Source organism: Primulina huaijiensis, chromosome 13, assembly GCF_012295235.1.
Source record: "Primulina huaijiensis isolate GDHJ02 chromosome 13, ASM1229523v2, whole genome shotgun sequence".
Classification (NCBI taxonomy): Eukaryota; Viridiplantae; Streptophyta; class Magnoliopsida; order Lamiales; family Gesneriaceae; genus Primulina; species Primulina huaijiensis.
The window spans coordinates 10,563,194-10,576,600 of NC_133318.1; positions in this window are offsets into that span (position 1 = coordinate 10,563,194).

Sequence of the window (13,407 nt, forward strand, 5' to 3'; positions counted from 1 at the left end):
TAGAACATGAACAATAACGATGGTATTTCTCTTTTCTCTTGTGGATTGATATCTAAATAGTATCTCTGTCTCAGTACCTATATCCCATCGATATAAATCGATACTCTGTTGGGATATAAGCCTATGGTCGTCGATCAACTAATTGCATGCAATCTCTGGCTATCTATTTATCAATCCAATAAATCATTTGAAATCTCTCTTGGACATTAAAACAAACACCTTGAATGCTCTTTTCATTTGCATTCCCTTTTATACAATTGAGGCATATAAAAACCTCTAATATACAACAAAGTGTACCAATACATAACATGAATCAAATGAAAGGGAATAGCATGCTAAAACCATTTGAAGTACAATATATATAATTCATGTGAGCACAAGGAATGAATTCCACTTACTACACTTGGATCACTTGATTCTATTCTCTTGGTACAATTCCTACAACAATAAACCATGTATTGAACTATCAAAATCTCAATAATCATAAACCCATACCATAAAACCCATAAAACCAACACAATCAAACATCCCAATATTTCTCCCCAACACCAAAATCCAAGAATAGCTAAACATAAAGCTTACCTTAGCTCCTTGAACCCAAAATAAACTTGATCTCACTACAAAGACCCAACAATAAGCTTGAATCAAAGGCACCAAATGAAAGAAATGGAACCCTAGCTTACCCCTTGAGTGAAGAACCGAGAAGTAGAGGAGAGAAATGAGGGAAATTTGTGTCTCAACCAATTTTAAGCCTTAAAATACACAAACACGTTTTTTGTACTGTGCTGGGCGCTCGGGCGGTCATAAACTACCGCTCGGGCACGGACCATGGTGTCCAAGACGAAATTTTAAGAATCAGTGGCGCTCGGGCGGTCATTTCTTACCGCTCGGGCGCCGCTCTGCGCACAGCAGCCTCAAAGATTTCCTCCGAAACGCATCTTTCCTTCATAATTTGAAAAAGTGGTAAACATGAAAGTTGTAGCTCTATGTCTTGGCTTGCATCTCCAATTAATCTCATGTCATTTGAAGGTCTGAGTAAAGAGTTATGCTCAATCTCCCAACATGTGTCACTGGAGGAAGGACGACACCCACGACAAACTTCGGGGCGCTTTTGGCTTGTCTTCCACAATGATTTGAAAAAAACTCAAAACATGAAAGTTACACCTCTATGTCTTCTCTAACCACTTCATTTAGCCTCATACCAATTGGCTCAATATACAAATTATCATGAATTTAATCGCAACGACACTGCAGTATCACCACACATCTTCTATAAACACAATACCATAAATCATAAATCTCAACTCTTAACATCAGAACTATATTTAAACTTAACCAAGGAGTCAATAAACATATTAAATCTTAAACCGTACCGATCACCAAGCTTGGATATTACAATCTCCCCTCTTTAGAGGAATTTCGTCCCCGAAATTGACGTCACTGCGCAAAAAGTTCTGAATACCTCTCTCTCCTCTCATCCTCTGGTTCCCACGTAGCTTCTTCAATCAAATGATTCCTCCAAAGGACTTTAACAACGCCGATCTCTTTGTTTCTCAATACTTTAACTTTGTGATCCAGAATTTGGACTCGAATCTCTTGGTACGTCAAACTCGGCCTCAAATCCAATGGCTCGTGTCGAAGAACATGGGAAGGATTCGCAATATACTTCCTGAGCATGGAGACATGAAAAACATTATGAACTCTATCAAGATCTGGCGGTAAGGCTAACCTGTAAGCTCGATCACCGACTCTGTCCAAGATCTTAAATGGGCCAATGAATCTTGGACTCAACTTTCCCTTTTTGCCAAATCGCATCACACCTTTAAGAGGTGCAATCTTCAAAAACACGTGATCGCCAATTTCAAACTGCAACGGCCTTCGTCTGACATCAGCATAACTCTTCTGTCTTGACTGTGCTGTCTTCATCATTTCTTGGATAAAAGCAACAACATCAGTTGTCTGTTGGACCAACTATGGACCCAACATCTTCCTCTCACCAATCTCGTCCCAATACAAGGGAGATCTACATTTTTTGCCATAAAGTGCTTCATAAGGTGCCATGCCAATCGTCGCTTGGTAACTGTTATTGTACGTGAACTCAATAAGAGGCAATTTGGAATCCCAGCTACCAGGATAATCGATAGTACAAGCTCTGAGCATATCCTCCAAAATTTGAATAACTCTCTCTGATTGACCGTCGCTCTGAGGATGATATGCTGTACTGAGTGCTAACCGTGTACCCAAGGCTCTATGCAAACTCTTCCAAAACTCTGAAGTAAATCTAGGGTCACGATCAGACACAATCGACACAGGAACACCAAGAAGTCTAACAATCTCTGCTATGTACTTTTCGGCATATTGGTTCATGGAATACGTTGTCTTGACTAGGAGAAAATGCGCTGACTTGGTCAACCGATCAACGATAACCCAAATAAAGTTATAACCTTTCTGCGTTCTGGGAAGACCAATCACGAAGTCCATTGCAATGAGATCCCATTTCCATTGAGGAATCGGCAATGACTGCAATGTCCCAGCAGGTCTCTGATGTTCGATTTTCACCCGCTGACAAGTTAGGCACTGAGAAATAAACATGGAAATGTCCTTCTTCATACCTGGCCACCAATAAAGTCTTCGAAGATCCTGATACATCTTGGTACTACCTGGATGTATCGAGTATGGCGCGGTATGTGCCTCTGTTAAGATGTCTCGTCGAATATCATCACCAGTAGGAATGCATATACGGCCTCTAAATGTCATCAAACCATCTCCATTTATTCCAAACTCTGAATTATCTCTCTCTTCTGCTCTGGCTCTCATCTCTGACAACTGTAAATCATTGGCCTGCTCTCTACGGATCCTGTCCGTCAAAGTAGCCCGAATGATTAACGCTGAAAAGCGAGCAATGGTTCCCAATACTACCAAAGCTATCTCCTCTCGTTCCAAGTCTAACAACAACGAATTCTGGATCATAGAACTCAAAGAGGAACTTGACTTACGGCTCAATGCATCCGCTACAACATTCGCCTTCCCAGGGTGGTAATTAATTGTCACATCAAAATCTTTGACAAGCTCTAACCACCGTCTCTGTCGCATATTGAGTTCTTTCTGGGAAAACAAATACCTTAAACTCTTGTGGTCCGTGAAAATTTCACACTTTTGGCCATATAAATAGTGTCTCCAGATTTTCAGGGCGAAAACTACAGCTTCCAGTTCCAGATCATGCGTAGGATAATTTTTCTCGTAGTCTTTCAACTGACGAGAAGCATAAGCTATAACCTTTCCACGTTGCATCAGCACTGCACCAAGACCCTTCTTCGACGCATCGGTAAAAACAACAAAGTCCTCTGAACCACTGGGCAATGCAAGTACCGGAGCCGTCGTCAACCTATCCTTCAACTCCTGGAACCCACTTTGGCATTCATTGGACCACTCAAACTTCACAGTCTTCCTCATCAAATTGGTTAATGGCAGGGCAATTTTGGAAAAATCTGAAATAAAACGACGATAATAACCCGCCAAACCAAGAAAACTGCGTACCTCTGATACAGTGGTAGGGATAGGCCACTTCTGTATCGCCTCTATTTTCGCTGGATCAACAGCTAACCCATCCTTCGAGACAACATGGCCTAAGAAAGAAATCTGCTCTAACCAGAACTCACATTTCTTCAACTTAGCATACAACCTCTTCTCCCTCAACAATTGAAGAACGACTCTGAGGTGCTCTGCATGAAGCTCTCTGGTCTTGGAATAAATCAATATATCATCGATGAAAACAATGACAAAGCTATCCAAATAGGGCTTGAACACCTGGTTCATAAGATCCATAAAGACTGAAGGAGCATTAGTCAGACCAAACGACATCACAAGAAATTTGTAATGCCCATACCTGGTCCGAAACGCCGTCTTAGGGATATCAGACTCCCTAACATTCAACTGATAATAGCCAGATCGCAGATCAATCTTCGAAAACACTGTAGCCCCCTGCAGTTGGTCAAAAAGATCGTCTATCCTTGGCAACGGATATTTATTCTTGATCGTCAATTTATTGATTTCTCTGTAATCAATACACAGCCCCAAAGACCCATCTTTCTTCTTGACGAAAAGAACCGGAGCTCCCCAAGGCGAAGAACTCGGCCGAATAAAACCTTTATCTAATAAATCTCGCAACTGCGTCTTCAATTCTTTCATCTCTGTAGGGCCATTCTGTACGTAGCCTTAGAAATAGGAACCGTTCCGGGGACTAGATCAATCACAAACTCTACATCTCTGTCCGGCGGTAAACCGAGCACATCATCCTCAAATACATCAGGGAACTCTCTCACAACATCAATATCATAAATATTCAACTTCACAATTCTATCCGTATCAACAATCGAAGCCAAAAACCCATCACAACCTCTAAACAACAACTTCTTAGCCTCAAGACACGAAATAAAAGGAAGGACCAGCGAAGTACCTGCACTGGCGAGCATACCTTCGTTATTTCCATCATCTGCAAATTTCACCGTCTTAGCAATGCAATCAATCACTGCACGGTACGTTGATAGCCAATCCATGCCAAGTATAATATCAAAGGCAACCATCGGAATAACAATCAAATCGGCATAAACCACTCGCCCATCGATTTGAACAGAACACGCATACACAATAGACGTCGGGCACAACACATCTCCCGAAGGCAATACAACATTAAACTGGAGGGGAAGAATAGAAGGAACTAAACCCAAAGATCTCAAAAATAGTTCAGACATAAAAGAATGAGTAGCACCTGTATCAATCAATGTCGTAGCTACTCTGTCTGAAATTAAGATAGTGCTAGAGATCACAGAAGAATCAGGGTTTATACCTTCTTTCGTCATGGTGAAGATGCGACCATGCACCTTCTCTTTACTCGATCCTCTTGGACAGTCCTTAGCTTTCCGCCTGCAGTACCACATCGGTAGCAAGTGTGAGTACCAAATCTGCACTCTCCCCTATGATGCCTACTACACTTGGGAAACAACGGCTTCTCTGGATCAGATGGAACTGTCGGTGCTTTAGAACTCGGCTCTATCTTGCCTTTCCCCTTGTAACTGCCTTTTCCTCTTTTGCTCGAACCTTGACCTCTTTGAGCAATCGCCTGCTGCCTCGCTTGTCTCTCTCTAGCAATATCCTTTTCATCTTGCTCGGCTAACAATGCTTTAGCCAAAATCTCTTTAAATGTCACCGCCTTAGACATATTGATGTCCCTTCTGATTTCTGCTCGAAGTCCTCTAATAAAATGAGCACCCTTGTCTTTGTCATTTGAGGCAATATATGGGGCAAACAGACAACCCTCCTCAAACTTCAAGATGTACTCGCCAATATTCATATCTCCCTAGCGAAGCTCTAAAAACTCGGTCACCTTCCGGGCTCGAAGTGCATCTGGGAAGTACTTGTCATAGAAAAGATCCGTGAAATCTTGCCACTTTAATGCCGGAACATCAACACCTACCTTGGTAGCATTGCACCAAATACGTGCGGCTTTAACTAGCATGAATACTGCACAACCAACTTTGTCCTTGTCTTCATACTTGAGATGATCAAATATCGCCTCAAGTGCTTTGATCCACTCTACTGCCACCAATGGATCAGTGCTTCCTACAAACTCAGGCGGATCCATTCTCTTAAAAGCAGTAAAGATCCTATCATTTCCAACTGCTTGAACCACTTGGCCTCTCACTTGGCCTCTACCTTGACCTGTACCTTGCAAACGGAGCAACTGCTGAATCTGTTCACTATGAACCTTGGCTTGCTCTTTCAATAATTTGCCGAACTCGTCAACAACTCTCGATGAGGGGCTATCCTCACCCTCTGAGGCTTTTCTCTTAGGAGGCATTAAATCTTACAATGTGCTCACATAATACATATCAACCAATAACAATGAATAGATGAAGAAGAAGACATACCCGGACTGTTGAAAGTAGACGAAGTCATATGCATTGTTCCGAAGAACGTTGCTCTGATACCACTAAATGTAACGCCCTCTTGATCGATTTCATAAAATAACAGCGGAATTTAAAATTTCCTTAAAGGAAAGAATGATTTAAAATACATTTCAATATATAATCAAAAGTATATACATGATCAAATAAGCGTTGCAACAAAATAAAAAATATCATTTTGATCATGTCCAAAAGTGCTAACAAAATAGCCTTCTTCCTTCCATCTTCTATGCATATGATCTCGACTCCAATCAAAGTCCTGGCCCGTCACTCTTATCTGCATCACATGAAATAACTTAAATGAGTATAAAACTCAGCAAGTGGAGCTCTTACATAGCAATATACATATACCATACTCTGTAAAACGTGGCTTTGAAATCATTAATACCATCTAACTCTTGAAACATGAATAATATTGTGGGGACCCGAACCTAATTCAACACTTAATTGTTATTAGGATCAAATATAACAACTAAGTAATGTGGGACATAAATTTTTTTTTTTTTATATACAAGATATACAAGTGCGGAAACGTAAGGTAATCAATTCTAATACGCATATACATCTAATGGTACAAATCCTGTACACCATTTATTTATTTCAACTAAAGTTTAGTTACTATATCCAGTACTAAACCACTCTATTCTAAGTCCGGATCTCCACGCTAATCCTGAATCTCTCATCCTCTTCCTGCTCCAGGTCCTGCCCCACCTGTTGTCATGCACAAATACAAAACAAGACAACAGCCGGATAACTCCGGTGAGAAATACATCCCATTATAAACAATGTATACATGCAATCATATAAAAACATATATCAAAGCATATAACAACTATCATTAACATGTAGCAAATCAACAAACATGAATGATATAAAACTGTAATCAACTAGTCATCTCAGACTCAACTCAATCGACGCGTCATCTCAGACTCGACTCATTCCTAATCTAGGGATCCCGGGGTCTGGATATTGACAAATATATCGAATCTCAGTCGATAGGAATGAATCAACCCTAAACGGNTGTGCAATCCCAACTCAACATTAATTTATACCTTTATCTTCTCCGTTTGACGAAGACGAAGTCTCGAATTCAACTCTGTCCATATCCAATCTGGCAATGACAATATCGAATATATACAATATCAGTATATAACTCAATTTAAGACCTGTTCTGATCAATACTCACAATATAATCTGTCAATATCAACGATACAACGATACAATCCCAATCACTTCAGAATCTGATCCATATCAATTTACGGATGTTTCGACGGCATAACACTACAGTCTCGATAACCCCGTCAATCTCAACATCACAGATATACTACCAGAACTCATAATCAATATCGGTATAATTCATACTCTCAACAATAATAGATCATACTCTCAATTCAGTACAATCTCTATCATAACAGTTCTGAAAATCATATCAATTGCATACACAGTCTGTTCTTCGATCTGACTTCAATTATATACTGATCAGTAAATCCAAAACACATAACAATAATCAAATCTCAATTCATAATCAGTAATGATACAAATCTCAGTCAATTTCTTCCGAAAATCATAATAATTCTATACAGTACTCGTTTTTCAATCCTGTTTCGATGATACGATGTCTACTATGTCAAGACCAGCATATATGAATCATATCCGATTCTGACAATATCATAATTTCAATTCATGTCTAAACGTAACTAAACTTACGTCCTGTTGTAGCCTGCGTCGATAAGAACACAGTACTGTACTCAGATTCCAAATCAGACGGACGGATCGAAATATAAAGGCGTAAAGATTTTCAACCTTTCTTCCCTTGAAGCTTCTCTCGTTCTTTCTGAATTCAGAATTGAAGTATGTATATATATATATATACATACACGTAACATGCAACAAGGCAAATGGCTCATCCTACATGCAACACGTCTCGCGCATATGCGCGACCTTCCTCGGCGCATATGCGCGAGACATTCTGTCTCAGAGCGTAGCCTCACGGCAGCTCGCGCATATGCGCGCCCCACTTCCGCGCATGTGCGCGAGGTTCTCTGGAATTCACATTTGGCTACTAGACACCTCGCGCATATGCGCGGGGTCTTCTGCCCAATTCGCGCATGGCTCACGCATCAAGTCGCGCATGTGCGCGAATGCACTACCCCTCGCACATACTTTGCGTCTTTTCTCGTCTTTCCCGGTCTAGTACTTTCCGTCTATAATTACCGTGATTAATCAATAACTCATTTTAGATTAATCTCAGATTATGGTAATCAAATCTCGGGCATTACATTTCTCCCCCCTAAGATACGATTTCGTCCCCGAAATCACAGGTAAACAAATCAGATAAAGGAAGAAATGTATAATAGATGTTAATCATAGAACTCACCACAACGAAACCATTCTAAAATCTCTGTCTTATATCAGAATCTGTCTTTCAGGTAGTCTTTTTAATACCCCGTCAACTTTACTGTATTTTCAATGGCAGAATAGCCTTCATTCTGAATTATCGTTATTCTGCGAATCTCTAATCCAAATCTGGAATAATAATTCAAGAAGTATAACATCATAATACCACTCGACATAGCTATGACAGAATCAATCTCACAATGCTGGCTATACAACATCCGTATATACCAATCAACAGCTCCTAACAAATCGGTTAATTCCTGTCAAGGTTATATTCAATCATTGGCTTCAAACATCAACAGTCATCGTCCGACGTTGGCTTATTTCATCTGTATATTCTGAGCTGTCTCCATTTCTTCTGAATCAGCTTTAATTTCTTATCATATCTTTGATCCTATCAGATTCAGTCTCAGGTATCTCCGAGATATGATTTCCATACGAATGGCATCTACAGTTCTCACTGTACAATGCCTCAACTGAAGCTATCTCAATACTCCTCTGATAGCTATCGTTGTACAATCATTCACAAAGTGACAATACATCGTGTCAACTAGTGCTAACATCCAGCATTACAATTCTTCGATATCCCCAAGTATTAGGATAGTTCACTCCGACTATTCATCGATCTATGGGTACTATATGATAAAATTCATTGCATATTCTGCCAAAAGTACAAAATCAACCGAAACATCCATAGAAATGTATTCCCATTTCTATTCAAGAATCGATAATCTATTTAACCAATCTCCTGGTTACTATCTTTCTGTCTTCCTCTGTCGGCAATTCAGACAATTCAGTACAAACTCTGCCATATCTAATCTCATCTGTTTCTATCAAGACATTTTCTGCTATCAGGATGTACACTGAATCAATCATTGCGCATTTCTGACAATGTCTGTCATTTCAAATTCGAAATATCTGGCACAAATAAATCAGTTATTAACATACAATACAGTATTACTTACCTGATATTCGTCTCGATACCCTGTTCTGACTATCGATATTGAATTCTGTTGTATAAATCTGAAAGATTCGGCACAAGGAGACGATTCTGATTAACAACATTATTCAGCAATACTGATTTAATAACTCATAAACTGCAATTTCTGGCAATACTGTCGATCTGACTAGCCGATCATATTTCCAATGCTGTTTAGATCAACTGCTATATCATCTTTGAATGTACTGTTCCCCCCAAACAATATAATCTGTCTCAAATACTGTTTTAGAACAATAACAATTATCAAGCAATTTCAAAACAACAGTCGAATAAAATAGTCTGCTAAACTCATGCAACTATGAATTCCTGATATCAGTGTCGTTCTCAGCCACTGATCACGGTCTCAACTGGTCTAATATCAATCAGTATACCAGATTCGGATATCACATACTCTGAATACAATCTGTCTCAATCAAGATTCATATCGCAACAATTTCTGTATACAACAATCTCAGTTCTTAGATAATTCAATACAAAATATTCAATTCAGTCAGTCATATGCTGTGAGTCTATCATAATATCATAGATAAACGAGCATAATTCATCAACCCATAACCAGAACTGAAGTATTTTACAGAGAAACATACAATCAAATGTAACTATAACTCCCCGGCAGTAAATCTTCTAACTTAACTGAATACATAAGGAATTTCTCCATTCCTTTCGATAATCATCGAATCATAGATAATAAGGATGTCAAAAGAATTCAAAATCGAGAATCCTTACCGTATATTATTCATTCTTCGGCCATTTCAGGTCCGAATCTTGCCATCTCCTGGTAAGAATCTACAATAGTTCTGTACTTGTGCAATATATCAGTATCAATAATGCGGTCAGAATCAGACAACACAAGTACTACACAATCTAACTCAATTTCACTCTCATCTTACTGCAGTATACAAAAGGTCACAGAATCTCAGTGATATCAAATCCTCTCCCAAAAGGAAAGAGATCAATACTACCGTAAATATAGACCCAACAGATAAAGCATGTCTCGAAGCAATTCATACAAAATCAGGTATAAACTGTATTAATATCTCTTAATACATACACAAGATACTCATAAAAGAACAATTATCTGTCACTATATCATCAAGTGCCTCCTGGGTCTGTTCCACGGTCCCTACAACCAGATGATTCTGCCCCATGAGATCTCCGGGAACCTTTCTGTGGACAAACTCTAGCAAAATGTCCCTGCTATCTACAGATATTGCATTTACCAGTCACTTCTTGGCATTGCTCCGTGGGATGTCTCCCTCCGCAAGTTCTGCAATAAATCCCCGTATAACTCGGGCTAGAACCACTGGAGCTAGATGAACCGCTCCCTAACTTCTTGAACTGTTTCTTTCGAGCTTTCAATTGTTCTTTCTTTCCACCACTGCTGCTGTCAATCTCGATTCTGGAAGGCAGTTGTTGTGGTCTCGGTGATAGAAGAACATACGCGGCTTCTTTTTGTCTCATCAGAACTGTTTCTGCTCTTCTGGCTCTGTTCAGTGTATCAGCAAAGTTATTCGGTTGTTTCACATTTACCAATGTACGTATCTCCGGATTCAATCCCTGGATGAACTGATCAAATAAAGCTGCATCATTCCTAGCCACGTGAGGGGCAAAACGTAGCAAGGTGAAGAACTGGGCCAAATACTCATCAATATTCAATTGACCCTGTCTTAAATTTTCAAACTCTGCACTTTTATCCTGTCTGTATGATACGGGAAAGTATCTTTGATAAAATTCGACTTTAAAAATTTTCCAGGTAATCACTGGACCACGCTGTTCTAAGGCTTCTTTGGTTACCAACCACCAACTCCTTGCGACTTCTCGTAATTGGTTCCCAATCAGTTTAACTCTACAATCATCTGTGAAACCAAGAAATTCAAATAGCATTTCTATGTCCTCTAGCCAATTTCCACAAGCGATTGGCGTCTCAGTACCCGTCAGAATCGGCGGTTGGAATGACTGAAACCTCTTCAACTGTGTTTCCATCAGAGTATCTGACACATCTATCTGATCAGTCGAAGTACTACCTCGTTCTGGAATTCTTGAGGAGGTATATCTGATGATCACAAGAGTTAGCAATTCACATGAGACAAATCCGTCTCAGTCTCTTTCCGATCAGCTTACCTCTGATCAAGAATCGGTTTTGATTCATTCTCAATAACACACATTGCAAAATCAACTCAGATATTTAGGTAACATGTATTTCAAAGCAGTAAAACATAATATCATGCTAGCATACACAATGTCATTCAACATTATAATAAGTCACATGGTAGCAATCAAAAGCAGGAAAGAAAACTCAATCTACCCCGCTCATTTTCTTCTATTTCAGTCTAAGGAACCTACAGTTCTAGAACCTACTGCTCTAGAACCTAATGCTCTGATACCACCTGTTGTGGGGACCCGAACCTAATTCAACACTTAATTGTTATTAGGATCAAATATAACAACTAAGTAATGTGGGACATAATTTTTTTTTTTTTTATATACAAGATATACAAGTGCGGAAACGTAAGGTAATCAATTCTAATACGCATATACATCTAATGGTACAAATCCTGTACACCATTTATTTATTTCAACTAAAGTTTAGTTACTATATCCAGTACTAAACCACTCTATTCTAAGTCCGGATCTCCACGCTAATCCTGAATCTCTCATCCTCTTCCTGCTCCAGGTCCTGCCCCACCTGTTGTCATGCACAAATACAAAACAAGACAACAGCCGGATAACTCCGGTGAGAAATACATCCCATTATAAACAATGTATACATGCAATCATATAAAAACATATATCAAAGCATATAACAACTATCATTAACATGTAGCAAATCAACAAACATGAATGATATAAAACTGTAATCAACTAGTCATCTCAGACTCAACTCAATCGACGCGTCATCTCAGACTCGACTCATTCCTAATCTAGGGATCCCGGGGTCTGGATATTGACAAATATATCGAATCTCAGTCGATAGGAATGAATCAACCCTAAACGGTATCGATATAATGCATATATCCAGTATCTGGGCGAATAGGCCGCAGAATTGACGAATCAGCCAAGGACTAAACGAATCAGCCACTGACCAGACGAATCAGCTGGTGATTAGGCAAATCAGCCGATGACCAGACGAATCAGCCGGTGACTAGTACATACATTGTCTATGAATCAATAGACTACAACCATCAATCTCATCAATTGTAATTATCAATGCAATCAAATAAAGTATGTGATTTAGGGAAACTCGAGTCAAACCTCACTCGAGTTGTGCAATCCCAACTCAACATTAATTTATACCTTGATCTTCTCCGTTTGACGAAGACGAAGTCTCGAATTCAACTCTGTCCATATCCAATCTGGCAATGACAATATCGAATATATACAATATCAGTATATAACTCAATTTAAGACCTGTTCTGATCAATACTCACAATATAATCTGTCAATATCAACGATACAACGATACAATCCCAATCACTACAGAATCTGATCCATATCAATTTACGGATGTTTCGACGGCATAACACTACAGTCTCGATAACCCCGTCAATCTCAACATCACAGATATACTACCAGAACTCATAATCAATATCGGTATAATTCATACTCTCAACAATAATAGATCATACTCTCAATTCAGTACAATCTCTATCATAACAGTTCTGAAAATCATATCAATTGCATACACAGTCTGTTCTTCGATCTGACTTCAATTATATACTGATCAGTAAATCCAGAACACATAACAATAATCAAATCTCAATTCATAATCAGTAATGATACAAATCTGATATCAAATCTCAGTCAATTCCTTCCGAAAATCATAATAATTCTATACGGTATCTATTCTTCAGTCCGGTTTCGATTCTACGATGTTTACTATGTCAAGAACATCATACATGAATTCTGTTCAATTCTGACAATATCATAATTTCAAAACATATCACAACGTAGCAAAACTTACGTCAAGTTGTAGCCTGCGTCGATAGGAACNTTGAAGCTTCTCTCGTTCTTTCTGAATTCAGAATTGAAGTATGTATATATATATAT